The 13,800-nt window shown below is 35.4% G+C and overlaps 1 pseudogene; it reads left to right on the forward strand.

Annotated features, from left to right (window-relative positions):
- The first annotated feature begins 10,380 nt into the window (after positions 1–10,380).
- LOC145664074 (tubulin beta chain pseudogene) lies at positions 10,381–12,469 on the forward strand (annotated as a pseudogene).
- Positions 12,470–13,800: the final 1,331 nt, after the last annotated feature.

Genomic DNA, 13,800 nt, shown 5'->3' on the forward strand with positions numbered 1-13,800 from the left:
GCGTATTCCAGGACAAAGTTGAATAATAATGACGACAACGCATCTTCTTGTTTCAGGCCATTCTTAACGTGAAAGCTCGTGGCCAAAACTTTTCCTACCCTGACTTTACTTTGGGATTCATTTAAACATGGCTTAATTAATCTAATTAGCTTTTTCGGTATTCCAAATTCTGTAAGAACGTTGTACAATGTTTCTCTCCTAACCGAGTTATAAGCCTTTCTAAAATCAATAAATAGTTGATGTACCGGACTACTGTATTCCCGCTTATTTTCGAATATTTGGCGAATGGTAAATATTTGGTCGATAGTTGATCGATTTCGTCTAAATCCACACTGATAATCTCCAAACATTTCATCTGCGTATGGGCCCATTCTTGCTAATAGAATGTTTGAAAGGATTTTATAGGATGTTAACAGAAGAGAGATGCCTCGATAATTATTACAGTCAGTTTTGTCGCCTTTCTTGTGAATTGGAACAATGATTGATTCTTCCCACTCTTGTGGCAATTCTTCCTTGTTGTAGATAAGGAGAATGAGTTTGTGTATCTTGTTCCACAATTTTTTGCCTCCAGCTAAAATTAACTCAGCCGGAATTTCGTTTGCACCCGAGATTTGTGTTTCTTTAATTTCTTTATAGCGAGTTTTACTTCTATTCGATTGGGTTCTGGAATATATGATTCTGCCGTGTGTATCTTCCTTTCTCCACGCACATTAGTTTTTGGCTGCGTGTTAAGCAAATCGTCAAAGAAATCTTTCCATCTATTTAAAATGCTATCTGTATCAGTGAGAACTGTTCCATCAGCTTTCTTTCATATATAAGAACGAGGTTGATAGCCTTTCTTAAATTCGTTGACCCCTTTATACATGTCCCGAATGTTTTTATTTTTACTATCTTCAAGTTCCTAAATTTTAGCTTTCAAAATATCGCGTTTTTTTGTTCTAAAAGTTTTGGAAGTTCCTCGCCTGATGTCTACGAAATTTTGTGTAGTTACTTCATTCGGATTTTGTAGCCAACGTAATTTTGCCTGTTTTCTCTTCTCTGCTAGTTCGAACCATGGTTTGTTCCTACGTATTATTTCCGCGTGTCCCAATTTTTCTTTTGAGAGAGGATGTTTCGTAAGCAAAGAAAAGAATTCAATTGCTGGAATATTTTTCTCTCTAATCTTAAGGTTACATCTGTTAAGTAAAGAGTATGACATGCGTCAGATTTCTGAAACGATTCCTGTAATGTTATTGAGATTATAATCATTTTGCTCAAAGAGTATTGTTGCGTCACACATAATTGATATTCTTTCTTCATAGTTTTGGGGAAGTCGTCATTTATATTATTATATTACTATAAAACAATTTTAACGTGGATCTTTGTGGATGCCTAATTAGAAACATACAAATTATAAATATGCATGTATTCAGATTTCAGAATGTTTTCACGGCAGTGATTTGTAATACTGATATGTACTACTACTTCATCTACATCACCTAATATATAATATACTCTACAACAGTTGATCAGATTCATCTACCGTAATATGAGTTTCATCTCCCTTATCTAGAATAAGCCTCAAATCTGCCCACCTTCCAATGTTGAAGACAACCAATGGCGTATTTAGGATTTTCTTTTGAGGGCTATGCCCAATACAATTAAGGAAGTGGGCTATTGCCCACCTGAGTTTGAGAATTATATATATGTTAATTTATGCATAAATTGAAGTTATAATGGCAAGAATTACAGATCGATAAATCCTATATGATATGACACAAAAATTTAAAAGTGAATCTAACCCTTAATTCTATTCATACAAGAAAAAGAAAGCATCCTCTTGGCCGTCCTAATTTCCCGGGCTAATTATTCCCCCGTTTTGATTTTAATTCAAACATTTCCTTCTTTTAAAAATAACTAAACGATATAATTGTTCCTTTGTTATAATAACTAAAGTCCTGTCATGTTGATATCCGCGCATGTTGGTGTGGAACACTAGTTTCGCTTATCAACTCCTCTTAGTTTTGGTGTTACTGATGACGGCCAACTTGAATCACAACTGACAACGGTCGATAAAGTATGATAGGCGAAATGAAAGTAGTAACGTCAAGAAAAAGAAACAGAAAAATAGAAAGGATGACAGAAAGAACAATTAAGGACGCGGTTCTTACATGGAATGAAATTTGACAAATACAGTATTATTTCTAAACAAAAAGCATAAGAAAATGGAAAGTCAATGACATTCTTAGAAATGGTAAGAAGGATTATTGTTGTACGTGGAATGCGAAAAACTAACAAATTTATTTCGGGGGGAGCTTGATCCCGATAGCCTCGTAAATACGCCACTGAAGACAATTCTGCTTCCCTGATCCTTCACAGCATTGTTTTTCAACTTAATAAATATTTTGAACATCGCTTATATATATATATATATATATATATATATATATATATATATATATATATATATATATATATATATATATATACGGGACCATCTTACCCGTCCCCCCCAATGTTGAAGACAGATTTGCGCCTTTGGCACCAACTATTAGCCTGACTGGCAGAATGAGGAGTCTTGTGTTTATACTGCAGATTAACAATATCCAAATATCTTCCCATAGGTGGTTATGCAATCTGCAACTCTTCAAAGTTTTGAAGTTTGCATATCAGCTTCACTCAGATTTACTAAGCCGGGAATCGAACCTGAAATCCCATTCACCAGAGATAAGACTACCATTGAGCTACTGTACCGTCATCTCGATTCAAGTTCTTTGCTCATCAGTGGCGTGCGCAGAATTTCTTTAAGAAGTGGGGGATTCCAGATTCGAAATTCGTACCGTTTAAGAACTTTTCTGTGTATATCTATTACTGTAGTAATGTTTACTTTTGAAATAATTTTGTTTAAGGTGGTTTAAAACTCAGAACCCCTCTATACAGTCTCTATATACAGTATATAGGCGGCTTATTTCACATAGGTGGCTACTTGGGTAGCGAAATGTGGCAATATTTGACTAGTTATCGTAAAATTGCAAATTATATTTTTCTTTCAATGTAGAAATCGAGAGTCGGTTCTCCACAAGCGGTAAACTGGTCATTGCTCATTCACTTTTAAAATAAGCTGAGTGGAATTCCCAATTAACCATGTCAGCATTGGCTCACATTTCTTTTTCATCCCTTTATCAAGATAGAAAATCTTTTTCCTTTTTCTTTGAATTGGACTGAATTTTAATGACTTCATTTCGTTAATTTCTTCTTCGTGTCTATATAAAAGTCCCTTATTTCATGAAAATTAATCTTCTTTTAACGGAGCCATCTTATCGAGTATGTTTTGTTACAGAACTTTGTTTATACATTGTGTTTCTTCTCTGAAATAAGTCTGCATTGAACATGCATGATATTGTAGATAATTTATTCACAGACAATTCCCTATATGGTTTTAATTCGTAATTTTCTAACTTTCTGGCCCGCTCAGCTATGTTTCGTAACGTAAATAAACAAGTTTTATGCATCATATATTATGTATAAAGACTGAGTATTATTTTTATCATTTTTAATGATAAAAGTATTATGAAAATGAAAAATATTTACTTGCGTCGAGTTTGAACCCACTCCATAAGCGATTATCATTACTAGCACGTTGCGTTAGTACGCCTATCCACGGGGATCGACAACAGTAGGAGTTTGATTTCTGCTATATGTACGCTACGTGGCGAGAAACGGATAACTTCTACTAATCACAACCGCATGTTATGCTACTCTTTCTGGAGTGCTTATATTTGTTGGCTGATGATATACCAGATCAACACAAAGTAATTGGATTCATCAGCAGCAAGCATCAAACAGTAGATTGCAGATACGTTTGCACCACGCAGGAAAGCCACACCAGATGAAAACATACTGACATATCTGGAATGCTTATGATTTCAAGGGCCATAACAGCTTCTGATGCGACATATGATTACATAACATGTGAGACGTTAAAGACACATTTTAAGAAATGCGTGATGTACAACTCATGTTTACATTCGTTATTGGCTAAGTACGTGAACCATCATTTACGTACTTAATATATAGTTATCTAACGATATCATTTCATATCTTTATTGTATTTATATCAATTATAATTAATAATCTTCGTCGCAGAATATTTCATAGATGATCTCCGTTAACGATATACAGTAAAAGCACATCAGACTATCAATTTAAAGCCAACGCATAATGCTCGCATAATAGAATCCACAATTGAATATCCCCTTTACAACTGTTATTGCTATCGTATGTTTGAACACTTTTATATAGAACAAGTACCGGTAACTTCATAATTGAGAAGAGTGAGTAAGTCCATCTTCCTCATCTTTGGAAGTAGCATGACAAATATAACAAAACTTAAAGGGCCTTATGCAGAGTCGTTCCGACGCGTGATTAGTGACATACCAAAGAATTCGACTAACATATGTTTCCTGCAGTAGTCAAACCTTTAGTATGACGCTAATCATACTTCAAAATGACTCTGCATAAGGCGTAAATAGTTTACAAAATTTTCAGTCCAAAGTGTTCATAAATTCTGGTTCGTTTCAAATAAAAAATTTCTTCCAGTTTAGAAGGGCAGAAACTTAAAATGCTAACTGCATTATCTTGCTGAATTGCTAGACTAATGCGTTAATAAAAATTGTGCACTTTTTGGATCTCCCGTCTTGAGATTTAATTTCGATCCGATATTCTTTAGGAATTCCCTAGCTTCCTGGCTAAAAACTCCTATGGTTTCCGTAGCAAAGGCAATGAACATATGATCTTTTAATTTGGAATATTTCGTGTGTTTTCGCTTATAGGCTGTCTCAGCAGCATTTCCGGCCTCTTTACATGATGAAGCTAAATGGGAAGGTGCAAATGTGTCTACACAAGTGATGTCCCGTACCAGTCGTTGTCCCATTTTCCAAGGGATTAATGTCACTCCATCTGGTCGTTTCCAATCATCTCTGGGCATTCCAGATGGTTCTAAAATACTTGGGATATCAATACTGACAAGAGCTCGTCTTATTATATTATTCAGCTCTCCATGACGAGAAATTCGACATCCACTCCTAGAACAGCTTAGTGCATGTAAGCCTTTTTCATCAACCTGTTCTTGACATGTACATTTGAAACTGTGACAGATATTTAAGCCGAGAAGTAGAGCGACACAAATTTGAAACGTGTTGTTGTCTAACAAAATTCCAATATTTTTTGACGGTGTAGCCTGTAGCCATGCACCAGATTCTTTTCTTTGTAAGGATTTAAAACGGGCAATATCAAATGCATTTTCAGGGACCAATTCTTTATCAATTATTGTTGTAAATATAATTTTATCCCAATTCTATTGTAAGTCCAACACAGAGGGAGTCTCATTATTGTAGATACCATTTCATATTTCCAATCCCTCCGCCAGGTGATGAATTCCCACTTTGTCAACTGGAATGTTTAATATGTTGGAGACAAGTGGCTTCACTCCAAAACATGAGAACAGGAAAGCTGGAAGGCTTAAATCTGAGACTTTTCTTACACTTAAACCTCCTAAGCGAATTGGTAAGCTTGCATGAGTCCATTGATTTTCATTTAAAGAATAATTGATAGACTGAAATGCATATTTCAAACAATTATCAAGTTGAAGTACCTCTGGAAGGAGCTGGGTGTTTGTTTTTGAGATCGAGAAATGATTCTTCGTTTATTGGAGCCAAAATATCATCAGAGCTTGACAACCTTAGAGCCCCTCTGGTATCGAAGTCAGCAATTTTTGCTTCTATTCTTTTGCCAAGTTTGGAGTGTGTTTTTTCCTTAGACCAGATGTACAATCTGTTGACACAGTTTCGTTTAAATTGTCTTTAATAATAATCTGTGTAATGGTTTTCGTGCTGCATTCCTTAACAATTTTTATATGGACAAACGAAAAGGTTAAATTTTTCCACGAGAGGAAATCACCTTAATTTGCACATGCTTCTATTACAGATGCTAATTTCTTTGCGACTGCCTTTCGAGCCCCTCTTGGAATTCTCTTTATTAGTCACATGGTTGACTTTAATTTTGCAAGTTCTTTAGCAAAATCTTGCATAGTAACTTGAGATTCTGATATCACGTTTTCTCGACTTGTGTATATTCAAACCCTTCCTGCTTGGAAACCTTTTTAGACACTGAGGGCAAGAAATTTCATCCTTTTCCATTGAAATGGAGATATCTCTTAATGAATTTAATTGACTAATATTAAATTCCATTTATAAGAATTTTTGAAATATTTCCGTTGCACTAAATTTCATTGTTAGAAGATTGCGGAGTTATAACGTTCAATAAGTTTATTTGTTTCATTTCTTGATAATAGGATAACCAGAAAACCAATTTTGAAACGGATTTCACTACTTTCACCTGTGAGGCATCATGCACATTCACATACAACTCAAAAACGTCAATCAAAGGCACTTCCTCACTTCCAATCAAAAACTACAAAGAGAATGCTTTTGGATCTCACACCGATCACAACAATCCCAAAACACTTTGAACTAATTCAGAATTTGGTATAAAGTTCCTGATATGACATGCATCAAATGTGATTACAAGAGGAAAGGAATCATTCACAGAATCCTTTGGATTTCGGACGTTTAGATCTGACTGGATATTATGTACACTTCGTCCAGAAACAATATATATAAAATTATCGCTTTCCGACAAACATTTTATATATGCCATAACTATTTGTTTTTCTAACATACAAAGATCAAACTTTAACTGCGATGCAAAGAAGAAGAATAGAAACAGGCATTAATTTTACTGTCAATTTCGCCAACATTTCAACGGTGCACATACATTTCATGTTGTCTCTTACTTTGGAGATTAGATTGGCATAATTAATTACTCAAACTCACCGTTAACAAAATAATTAATAACATTTAAAATTGGTTAATATGAAATATAAGAGCGCACACAGACAGAATCACATAAAATGCTATAATAGATCATACTGGTCCATTACACGCGTGAAGGATATAGAACAGGAACGATCATGATTCCTATCCCAGTTCTGTTTCGGAGGAACTGTTCCGAGTAATCTGTTCCTTTGAAATCGGAATTGAAATCATTGAACGAATCGAAAATGAATGAATTGCCTAAAAGCAAAATTTGCTGGCGAGAGTAGTAAAAGAAACCTATATCACATAAAGGAGCGCATTTGCATATGTTAGAGCATTTGTCACAGTCTTACACTGATAACTCTATACTTGTCATCTTACAAATACACTCATTCATTGTAACCATAGTATATCACTTGTCATGATTTGACCACTTGTAATCCTACACTTGTAAACATAAAAGCCTTTTCCGACATAGTGCAGTAATATACCGCCAATGGAAATTTTTATCTCAGACAGTCTTTTTTCAACTCAATCATTTTTATGAACTCAATCATTTTAACTTTAAAATTTCCGTTTTTATGACGGTCTATTCTCAGTCTGAACCTGTATTTCGTATAGTTTTTATGACGTATGTTTACACATATTTTTCATGAACATGTACGCCATTTAAGGGTAGTTTACTGGTGCAGTTACATAACAGATTTTTAAAAAGAAGTGTATGTTGAATTTACAGAAATGAAATCACGGTATTCATAGGCAAAACAGTTAAGCCTTTGTCAAGTTAACAAGAAGCGACGAATGCAACATGACTCATTTTTTTTTTCAGGTGCTACAATATCCAATTGTTTTATGTTGGTCACAAGCAAGCAAGTGAGGCTAGATTTACATCGAAGTTGCGCCACCTGAGTGTGACGTATTATCATGGGGATCAAGATGGAACGAAACAAGCTTTGCGTGGCTTCTGACTACCTTCGATCGCTGACGGTCGCTCAGCTATACTTCTTAACGTAGGTAAATTACATTTTTATCAATGTGCAAAGTCTTTACCCGTCCTGGCCAGTGTTTTTTTCAGAGAAAATATTCCTGGGGGCACACAGTATTTGGACGGGCACATATTATTTTCACACGGTACTATTATGTTTATTATTACATTACAGACGTAGTATTTTGGTCTCCTCCGGGAGGGCAATCTCAGAGCTCTGGAGGGGGCATTGAACACCAAAAACATGTCTGGAAAAAACATTGCTTCTAGTGCTTCCGGAACCTTCCTTCTTTATCTCCCAACTACCCCTACAATCCCTCGATTCACGAAGGCCTAACTTCTTACTCTTTTGTTGGTTTGTAACGTCATTGTTTATAAGGCTAACAGAAATCTCCAGGTAGATGGTGGAAATAGCACAATTTATTCATTATATATTACGTAAATGGAAAACGAGTATTATTTGCATCTTATTTTAATGAAGAAAGTGTTATGAACATTTTAAAAAAATAAAACGAATTTGCCTTGGACCTGGTTTGAAACCACACCAATAGCAATTTTCATGTCTAGCACGCTCGGCTACGAAGGACAACAGCATCTGGCATTTGCTTTGTGCAATATGTATGCTACGTGCAAGAGCGCCCATGTTGTGGTATCCAAAGGGGGACAAGTATAAGTGACGTTTCAAATATAGGTTCAAATTTTGCTGTAATTAATCTAAAAATTCTGTTGGGTTTTCGATATTCTGAAGTACAATTTCCTCTAGGGGTGGCGATAGCGCCACCTTTCCCCCCTGATGGGCGCCCTTGGCTACGTAGCGAGAAACGGATAACTCCAATCAATCAGAACATTGCATTTAGTTCATATGACTAGGATCAAGCGCGAATTAAAGTACATGCCAACTCGACTCACAATATAACAATTGATAAATGTACTAAGAGTAGATTCAGAGAAAAATGCAATAATATGAAAACGGAATTATAGACGGTGAAAACCTACATTACTAATTTTTTAAACACATTCTTAATTTATTGTACGAGACAATAATTTACCCAGCATACTAATTACATAACGCTGAAAGCATCTGAACATCATTTTAAGCACTCCGCAAGTTTGCATAGCCATTGTTAATATTCAAAATTAAAGAAAATGTACTATCAGTAGCGTAACTAAGGACAAACGGGCCTCCCCGCAAAAATGTCAAAAGGGTTCTCTCTTCCTCATTCATAAATGCACGTAAAACTTATAGAGAACATATTTTCAACTTTGGATGATAGATTTGGTCAGTCACTAGCTTCCTTATATAATCCAAAAAGTTATATGTTAAAGTGCATGTTATCTTAAAGTGCACTATTAATTTTGCTTCAGTCTTCGCCTTATGCTGTTGTATCAACCTAAGGAATATGCTACATTCGAAAGTTTTAAGAAATGTGGTCACGCCAATTGTTGAGGTTTATTTTGATGTTGGTTTCATTCTTGGAAGGCACTAAGCACGGCAGATCGCAAAAATCCGACAAATCCGAAATACCGTTGTGGCCATCCTAATAAATTCTGATATATCGCTGTCCTTACCCATTCAACGCACAAGCACCAGCCTGACCAATTGAGATAGAATCGTGTTGCCGTCTGCCGAACGGTTGTGCTGTGCGCAGTGATTCTTACATCAGCCCTATGATTTCGTGCTAAAATAACGAATGGTCATAATATTTTACTGGTTTTGTTAGTTTCAACTTCACTGAATATTGCTTTCTTCACAAGCGATATATGAGATATAGTTCCAATATCACATAATTTTATACCATTACGTTATTATCTTCGGAACTTAAACAGGCTCCTTTCTGCTCCGGGACCACCAGCGTTGCGGGCCCGTTAGTTATGCCGCTCTGTACTGCTACTGAAAACCCTGTCACATGTGATAAATGTGACGACCGCATGACATTAATTTCTGCAAGTGACCTTATAAATTAATTTCTTCTATATCGGGCAAAGCAAATACGATAGAGAAACAACTAATATTAGGTAAGTTCTAATATGAGTGCCGTAGTAAGTGTAGTTTTTACTAAAATCTTCGTTTACGCACGTATCTACCGTCTTTTTTCAACCATTCCTTACTTACTTACTGCCGAGCGTGCCCACCAGCTTCGAACTACCATGAATTGGAACAGATACAATTGTTGCTTGCAGTAACTATCTAAACATTTTAGTGTGTGCTTTTAACGTAAAAAAAAAATGTTTTGAAATCTTACCAGTTTGCAGGTACATTATCAGTATGTACTCAATTATTTGGGTATGAGCTAAGAAAATAACACTCTAGGAATATTTTTTATTTATCATTTACAGCAATAGAAGTTTATAAAGTGGACGAAACGTGAAACTATACGTGATCAACAGAATATTAACATTGAAAGAAATGATTTTTCTCCTATGTTTGTTATATATTAGCTGTTGGAACAAATATGGCGGTTTACATGGATGAAATATCCTCAATATATCTATGTCTCTCTTATTATCGCTGCATTATTTCTGATTGTAGATTGTTTCTAATGTAAAACTAGTTTGTTTATAGTAACTACTTCGTATGATCTTACACTTGGTTTTCTTTTTATATAAAAGAAATCTAAGAATTATTCGTAATACTTATGATTATAAGTAGTTTTACAAGATGAGAGAAATAGTTCATCTCCAATGTGGAAAATGTGGAAATCAAATTGGAGCGAAGTTCTGGGAAGTTATATCAGACGAACATGGAATTGATCCCACTGGACATTATCATGGTGATTCAGATTTGCAATTGGAACGTATTAATGTGTTTTTTAATGAAGCCCAAGGCGGTAAATATGTTCCTAGAGCACTGCTATGTGATTTAGAATCAGGAACAATGGATGCTATTAGATCTGGAGCCTTTGGCCAAATATATAAACCTGAAAATTTCATATTTTCGCAGGGCGGTGCTGGCAATAATTGGGCGAAAGGACATTTAACTGAAGGAGCAGAAATAGCTGAGACTATCATGGATGTTCTCAGAAGGGAAGCAGAAGGTTGTGATTGTCTTCAAGGATTTCAGTTAACTAATTCCCTTGGTGGAGGAACTGGGTCTGGACTGGGATCGTTACTTACGAAAAAGATTCGTGATGAATATGCAGATCGATTGACGTACACGTATAGTGTTCTTCCGTCACCAAAAGTATCTGATGTGGTAGTTGAACCGTACAATTTCACCTTAGCATTTTCGAAAATAATAGAAAATACAGACATGACATTTGTAATTGATAATGAAGCTTTATACGATATATGTTTCAGAACACTAAAACTATCAACTCCAACGTTTGGTGACTTGAACCATTTAATTTCTGCCGTTATGACTGGTGTGACAACTTGTCTGAGATTTCCTGGCCAACTAAATGCTGATCTCCGGAAGCTAAGTGTGAATCTTGTTCCGTTTCCTCGTCTTCATCTTCTTATAGTAGGATTTGCTCCTCTAACCTCTCGAGGCAGTCAGCAATATCGTGCCTTAACTGTCCCAGAATTGACTCAGCAGATGTTTGATGCTAAAAACATGATGGCAGCTTGTGATCCACGACACGGAAGATATTTAACAGCAGCCGTTGTATTTCGAGGAAGAATGTCCATGAAGGAGGTAGAGGAACAAATGCTAAATGTACACGATAAGAACAGTATATATTTCACTGAATGGATTCCAAATAGTATAAAAGCAGCAGTATGCGATATTCCTCCAAGAGGCTTAAAAATGTCCTCAAGTTTCATTGGGAATTCTACAGCTATTGTAGAGTGTTTCAAGCGGATATCTGAACAGTTTTCTGCAATGTTTAGAAGAAAAGCCTTTCTACATTGGTACGTAGGGGAAGGATTGGATGAAGAAGAGTTTACTGAATCAGAGAAAACTTTGAATGATACTATTGATGAGTATCTGCAATACCAAGAGGCAGGTGGCGGAAGCGGAGGCGCAGAAGGAGATAACGAGCCAGGTGGTTATGATGAAACTTAAAAAAGCGAATTTAAATCTTGCACTACTTTTGTGGAACTAAAAGACATTTCCCTTGATTATTGCTTATATGTGTTTTGTTAAAACATTACGCTTCATTTGATGTATGTGTATACCATATATGTTATATAACAATTTCTAATATTTAAAATAATGTCTAGAATTTGTAAAATACACAATCATCTCCTTTGTAATGAAGATTATACTTACAGGTTAGTAGGGTAAATTAATTTATTTGATCATGTTTCTTTTGGTAAGTGATAAAGATTTATCTCTAATTGTACTTGCTTAATGTTTACTATATGTTAAAATTAGTTTTTATAGCGTATGGGTAATGCAAAATATAAATATTTATTATGTTCATTACTACATGTATGATCGCAAGTTTGCTTCCACACACCATGTACTTGTACACACGTCCGTACGTCTAATTTCATGTGTTTATAATTTCGTTATAAAAGGTATATGATACGATTGTTTGCTCACTGTGCTTTCTACTTATGTTTAATTATTGTTCCTAGCATGTAATAATTATTTTAATGTTTGTTAATTAAGGATATTGATGTTATCACATAATTATGTCTGGATTGTCATCTAGTAATTTCTGCAATTAATAATAAAAAGAGAAATGTGAATATTAAATATATCGGATATTTAAAAAAAAAAAAAAAAAAAACTTAACTAATACTATACAACAGGTTCTCTAAAAAGTATGTCTTCTTAACCTTTAAATGCCCATTGACGCAACTGCTGCATTAAGGTTTTAGACTTCAATCTGACAACCCCTAATTAAGCTAGGAAGAATAATTTTGGTATCAATGTGTTTCTGGAGGATGAAGCTTTCCACCGATATGCAACAATGTATATGGGGATGCTGGGCGGAGGGGGAGGGTAAAAATCGTGTTTTTATTTCTTTTTTGCACCAGGTTTTTGGGGGAGCATTCCCCTCCTTGCAGAACATTCAATAAATTTGAGAACGCATTTATTGTGATTTGAAAGTGACCTTTTAGAACCACACGTTTGGCAATTTGTTCGACGACCTTGTGCCATTTTCCCGGCAACACCATAATCCCATCGGTATAGAATTTCGTGGTTTCTGGTTAAAAAAAAAAGTAACATTGTTTTCACAGGCTTCTTTTGAAATTAATTTAACACCATTCAGAAGTTCTGAAGGCACTGAAGTAAATAATGGCGTGACGGTGTCAAGTCCGGGCTACACTAGTGTATTCATTAAAGCCAAGTTCTCTCCATTTCTCATAGACGTTATAAGTGTATGCGAATATGAATTTCGCAGTGTGGTATACGACATCTTTTCTGTAGACTAGTTTCGTTCGTTTCTTCTAAATTGCTAGGTGTACTTGCACTAATTGTCGAGTTTACAGGTCGGAATATGTCGTTCTTCCCGGTGACAGCAGTTCAGGACGCACAATGTTCCTTCAATCTCACCCAAAGTACAGCATAAAGCTTCCTAGTCGTAAAGGTTGGCTTTGCCACAAACGTTGTTTGGTTATGGATTTTTAGATCATTGGTGATGTCATGACTGCTTAAATGTCAATCTTGTTCGACTTTTGTCAGAATATGATATTCATTATTGCCAGTGATTTGTCGCGTTCTGCGAGGAGCATCTTAAACAATGAAATTTCCAGAACAACAAAACTTAATCGTTTTTTGGCTGTTGATTTTGATAACGTATCTTGCCTATGAATAGCACTTTATTCACGTGCCTGTGCAGCATTTTCTCCTTTATTGAAATAAAATTGTAAAATTAGTGCAGAGTTTGAGGAAAATTTACTCATTTGCATGCCTTAACACCTTACATATGATTAAAAGAATTCCAACACATTTTTCATTTTCTACTAGTCTCAACTGTCAGCTGATGTCAAATGATGTTAAGTTTAATCTGCTGAGACTCATTTACTCTGTTGAACTGGGACACTAACGCTATCTTGCTCGCAAAAGAC

Source organism: Thermobia domestica, chromosome 11 (genome assembly GCF_964235325.1).
Source record: "Thermobia domestica chromosome 11, izTheDome1.hap1.1, whole genome shotgun sequence".
NCBI lineage: Eukaryota > Metazoa > Arthropoda > Insecta > Zygentoma > Lepismatidae > Thermobia > Thermobia domestica.